General features: G+C 48.4%; 1 non-coding gene across 1 annotated transcript; it reads left to right on the forward strand.

Moving 5' to 3' along the window:
• Positions 1 to 4,414: 4,414 nt before the first annotated feature.
• On the forward strand, positions 4,415 to 4,547 carry LOC129461328 (small nucleolar RNA SNORA70). The gene has a single exon (XR_008650481.1). It is a non-coding gene; the product is annotated as a small nucleolar RNA SNORA70 (small nucleolar RNA).
• The last annotated feature ends 1,215 nt before the right edge of the window (positions 4,548 to 5,762 follow it).

Below are 5,762 nucleotides of genomic sequence, written 5' to 3' on the forward strand. Positions count from 1 at the left end.
AATAATGCAATTTAAAAATGGGCAAATGATCTGAACAGATATTTCTCAAAAGCAGACATTAAAATGGCCAACGTGGCTGGGTGTCGGTGGCTCATGCCTGTAATTCCAGCACACTGGGAGGCCAAGGTGGGAGAATCACTTGAGGCCAGTAGTTCAGGACAAGCTTGGGCAACACAATGTAATTCTGTTTCCACAAAAAATAAAAAATTATCTGGGCATGGTGGCATGTGCCTGTAGTCCCAGCTACTCAGGAGAGTGAAGCAGGAGGCTTGCTTTATCCCAGGATAAAGAAGATGTGGCATAGAAACATTCAGCCATACAAAAGAATGACATCTTGCCGTTTGCAGCAACATGGATGGACCTGGAGACCTTATGTTAAAAGAAACAAGCCAAGCACAGAAAGACAAATATCGCATGTCCTTACCCATCTGTGGGAGCTAAATAAGCAGATCTCATGAAGATGGAGAGCGGATTGATGGTTACCAGAAGCAGCAAAGGGAAGAGGGAAAGGGAGATACGAGGGAGAAAAAGAATATATATAACTGTATTTATTAACACCAATTTTCACTTAAAAATGGTAAAGATGGCCAGGCACGGTGACTCACACCTATAATCTCAGCATTCTGGGAGGCCAAGGTGGGAGGATTGCTTGAGCCCTGGAGTGCAAGATTACAGTGGCCTATTATAAAGCCACTGCACCCCAGCCTGGGTGACAGAGCGAGATCCTGTCTCAAAAAAAAAAAAAAAAAAAAAAAAGGAAAGCCAGGCACAGCACAGTGGCTCATGCCTGTAATCCTAGCACTTTAGGAGGCCGAGGCGGGCAGATCACCTGAGGTCAGGAGTTCGAGACCAGCCTGGCCAACATGGTGAAACCCCGTCTCTACTAAAAATACAAAAGTTAGCCAGGTGTGATGTCAGGCACCTGTAATCTCAGCTACTCAGGAGGCTGAGGCAGGAGGATCACTTGAACTCGGGAGGCAGAGGTTGCATGAGCCAAGATCGCGCCACTGCACTCCAGCCTGTGTGACAGACCGAGACTCCATCTCAAAAATAAAGAAAAAAAAAAGAAAAAGAAATAAAGGTAAAGAGATAAATTATATGTGTATATTTTACCTCGATAAAAAAAGAAGAGTGTTGCTAATTTCCACATTTTTGAATTTTCCCGTTTTCCTTCTGCTATTCATCTCCAGTTTCATTGCACTGGATATTCAATACAGACCCATTTTGGGCTCTTTTATATAATACCTTGTTCAGATCTATTCGCTTATATTTTCTCTTTCTCCACACACAGAAAAAGCCAAGAATTTGTCATTCTGACCCTGATTTGGCTTTCTCTGGGAAATCAAGTCCCTCTTCCTACAATATAAAAAGCAAAGGCTTGACAGAGCCCTGGCTTCGCTTTCATCCATCTAAACTGTTTTCAATTGAGAGTTTAACAATGAGGTCTGTTTAGATCCAGCAAAGAGAAGAATCTGCTGACAGTCACATGGAACAGAGGCAACTAAAATAAAAGCCAATTCTTGGCCCTGTGATTATTGGGTACATCAGAGTATGTTATCCATGAATTCAGTATACCTTTATTGGAAGATACTGCTTACTGAAAGAGTACATAGGCCGGGCATGGTGGCTCACGCCTGTGATCCTATCACTTTGGGAGGCCAAGGCAGGTGGATCAATTGAGGTCAGGAGTTAGAGACCAGCCTGGCCAACATGGTGAAACCCCATCTCTACTAAAAATACAAAAATTACCTGTGTGTGGTGGCGGGCACCTTTAATCCCAGCTACTTGGGAGGCTGAGGCAGGAAAATCACTTGAATACAGGAGGCAGAGGCTGCAATGAGCCAAGATCAGGCCACTGCACTCCAGCCTGGGTGACAGAATGAGACTCTGTCTCAAAAATACATTTGAAAAAAAAAGAGTGCATGGAATTTTGATTCAGAATGACTAATGCAAGTTATTTGTCATATTCTAGTATAATACTGGGCTTTAAAAAATAAAAATTTCTGGGCTTCTAGACAAAAAAGCGCAAGTGACATAATAAGGGAAAGAAATTAGAATCTACCTTTTTGAGAGGAACACTTTGTACCTGAGGAAGATGGAGTACATATTTAAGAAAAGAAACTGTAAGCCATGAATGTTATATCCAGCAAAACTCACATTCAGGTAGAAAAGACCCTGACATGCCATGCTGCGACAGAAGACCTCAGGTGCTATTATTCCGATGATCTCCTCCAGAGAAATACTAAACTTCAGACAACAAAATGCCTAGAAAGACATTGACACACGGCAGATCTTGAGTCCTAAATTTGCTACTTGTATAAACAAGACGAAATGAGGGTGATATGAGAGGGTGTGGGTCCCCTCCCAGGATCAGGTTCACAGGGTGCTAAGACCTGTTTGCTGCTCTTTGCTGAGTGTATGATCTGTCCACAGAGAGTATCTATAAATGTCTTACAGGAGCAAATTAATCCAGGCATTTACCTAGGCAGTCCTCCGGAGACTGGAGCCCTGGCTAGTGAAACAGGTACAGATGAAAGAGAAGGTCTGTAGGACTGCACAACGAAAAGACAGAGTCCTGGCTGGGCAAGGTGGCTCACGTCTATAATCCCAGCATTTTGATAAACTGAGGCAGGTGGATCACCTGAGGTCAGGAGGTCGAGAACAGCCTGGCCAACACGGTGAAACCTCACCTCTACAAAAATACAAAAATTAGCCAGGCATGATGGCAGGTGCCTATAATCCCAGCTACCTGGGAGCCTGAGGCGGGAGAATCACTTGAACCCAGAGGCACAGATTGCAGTGAGCCAAGATGGCACCATTGCACTCCACTCTGGGTGACAGAGTGAGACTCTGTCTCAAAAAAAATAAAAGAAAAAGAAAGAAAGGAAAGAAAGAAAGGAAGGAAGGAAGGAAGGGGGGGAGGGAGGGAGGGAGGGAGGGAGGGAGGGAGGGAGGGAAAGAAAGAAAGAAAGAAAGAGAGAGAGAAAGAAAGAAAGAAAAAAAAAAAAAAAAGCAGGGTCCCATGTACCTGGGCCCTGTGAGGAGCCAGAGGTCTGATGACATGGAGTAGTAGGGGGATAATGGCGACCCTGTCCCTCTACCTGAACCATCAATATGATCCAGCCAGGAGGCCTGCACATTAAATATGGACAACATCCTAGAGCTCTTTTCTTTTTCTGCTAGTAATCACTATTCTCTCTACCACCACCATCACCAAACTGTGCCTGTGCTTTTCAATTAAAAAAAAAAAAATCACAGAGGGTGGAGCAGGATGGCTGAATAGAAACCAATCCCATTTGGCTAGGCGCAGTGACTCATGCCTGTAATCCCAGCACTTTGGGAGGCCAAGGCGGGCAGATCACCAGGTCAGGAAATCGAGACCATCCTGGCTAACACGGTGAAACCCTGTCTCTACTAAAAATACAAGAAAATTAGCTGGGTATGGTGGCGGGCGCCTGTAGTCCCAGCTACTTGGGAGGCTGAGGCAGGAGAATGGCGTGAATCCAGAAGGCGGAGCTTGGAGTGAGCCAAGATCGCACCACCGCACTCCAGCCTGGGCGGCAGAGCGAGGCTCTGTCTCAAAAAAAAAAAAAAAAAAAGAAAGAAAGAAAGAAACCTACATCATTTGACCCTTTATAGGAACACCAAATTTTAACAGCTAACTACACACAAAAAGCACCATCGCAAGAACCAAAAATCGGGTGAACAATCGCAGTACCCGGTTTTAACCTTATATCGGTGAAAGAGATGCTGAAGAGGGCAGGAAAGACAGTCTTGAGTTGCTGACGCCGCCCATCCCCCACCCCCCAGCAGCAGCCCCGTGGCACAGAGAATCGGTGTGCTTTGGAGAGGGAGAGCACAGCGACTGTGAGACTTCGCATTGGACTCGGTGCTGCAGTGTCACAGCAGAAAGCAGAACCGAGGTGTACTTAGCTGACACTGGCTCACACAGGGAGCGCTTGGACTGGCACTCACCAGAATTGCCCATCTTAGCAGTTGGAGCTTGAGATCTGGCAAGCCTTGCCACTGCGAGCTGGAGTGCTCTGAGGCCCTTAGCAGACTTGAGGGGCAGTTTAGGCCATCAGGACTGCAATTCACAGGCAAACCCGAGTGCCGAGCTGGGCTCACAACCAGTGGACTGTGGAGTCGGGGGCACACAACCTCCTGAGACATTAGCTGGGGCAGCTGAGGGAGTTCTTGGGCCACCCCCCCACTCCCACCCCTGGCAGTGGCCATGTGGCACAGACAGATCTGTGCACTTGGGAGAGGGAGAGCTAACAACTTGGGGACTTTACATTGAACTAAGTGCTGCCCTATCACAGCAGAGACCTGGCACCATTCATCATCTGCTGACTAAGGAGCCCCTGGGCCCTGAATAACCAACAGCCATAGCCAGGTAATATGCTGCGGGCATCTACAGCCAACTCAGCTGGCTGAGTTCCTTGCCTCATGGGGGCCGTGTGCAATGGCTGCAAACAGCAGCTTCCTTGGTGGTGTATGCAGCCTGTTTCTTGTATGGGCTGCTCTAAGGGACCTTGGAGACAGGCCCTTCAGATGGACGGGACGTTCACGTCTCTGACCTTGCACTACCCCAATGTAGGCTCCAAACAGATATTCAAGGTGCTTTTGGAAAGCCCCGGGGCACTGTGACCGGGGTTCACATCGGCCAAATTATCATGTCCATCCGCCTTGAACCCGGAGAACAAGGAGCATGCGATTAAGGCCCTGCTCAGGGCCAAGTTCAAGTTTCCTGGCTGCCAGAAGAGCCACAACTCACAGAAGTGGGGCTTCACCAAGTTCAATGAAGATGAATTTGAAGACATGGTGGCTGAGAAGTGGCTCATCTGAGATGGGTGTGGGGTCAAGTACATCCTCATCGTGGCCCTCTGGACAAGTAGTGGGCCCTGCGCTCATGAGGGCTTCTGCTGTGCTGCCCCTTCTTAATACTCACCACTAAATCCTACTTCCCGTCCACCTGTGGGCACTGGGCTCTGAGACACGCTGGCTTCAGGTGTGATCCAGCACATTCCCGGCTGTGGTGGCTACAGTGAAAGATGCCTTCTGTTTGAGAAAAGCAGGAGGAAGAATAAAGGGGACCTTGTCTTGCCCCTTAGGTACCAGCTCAGCCACAGTGGGGTAGAGCACCAAGCAGGCTCTTGGGGTCCCTGAGTACAGGCCTAGGCTGTTGGTCAGCATTTGCGGACCTGCCCTGGACCAAGGGGAGCCCACTGGCTGAAGGATGAGTCACAGGCCTGATAGCATTCATCACAGGCTGCCTGAAGAGCCCTCAGGCTTTTCGTGAACATCAGCAGTGGCCTGGCAGAACTCCTTGTAGGCTGGTGGAAGTGGTGGCCACAAGGAGAGGTTCCTCTGACTGAGGAAAGGGGAGTGAAGAGTGGGAAGGACTTTGTCTTGTGGTTTGAGTGCCAGCTGACCTGCAGTGGAATGGTACATCTATAGAATTCTATTCTGTCTTAGAATAGAATTCTAAGGTTTATGACTTCAATCCCTGGCTCCCAGACAGCATCTCTGGACCCACCCAGAGCCTGGGGGAACTCACTGCCCTGAAGGGAGGGACAACACACTGGCTGGTTTTGCCATCTGCTGATTGTAGAGCCCCAGGCCCTTGAGTGAATTCAGGTGGTGGCCAGGTAGCAGTTCTAGCAGACCTTAGGTGGGACCCAGTGCTGGGCTGCTTCAGGTCTGAACCAGTGCAGTCCCAGTGGTGATGGCCACAGGGATTCTTGTGTCCTTCCACCCCC

Source organism: Symphalangus syndactylus, chromosome 13 (assembly GCF_028878055.3).
Source record: "Symphalangus syndactylus isolate Jambi chromosome 13, NHGRI_mSymSyn1-v2.1_pri, whole genome shotgun sequence".
In the NCBI taxonomy this organism is placed as follows: Eukaryota; Metazoa; Chordata; class Mammalia; order Primates; family Hylobatidae; genus Symphalangus; species Symphalangus syndactylus.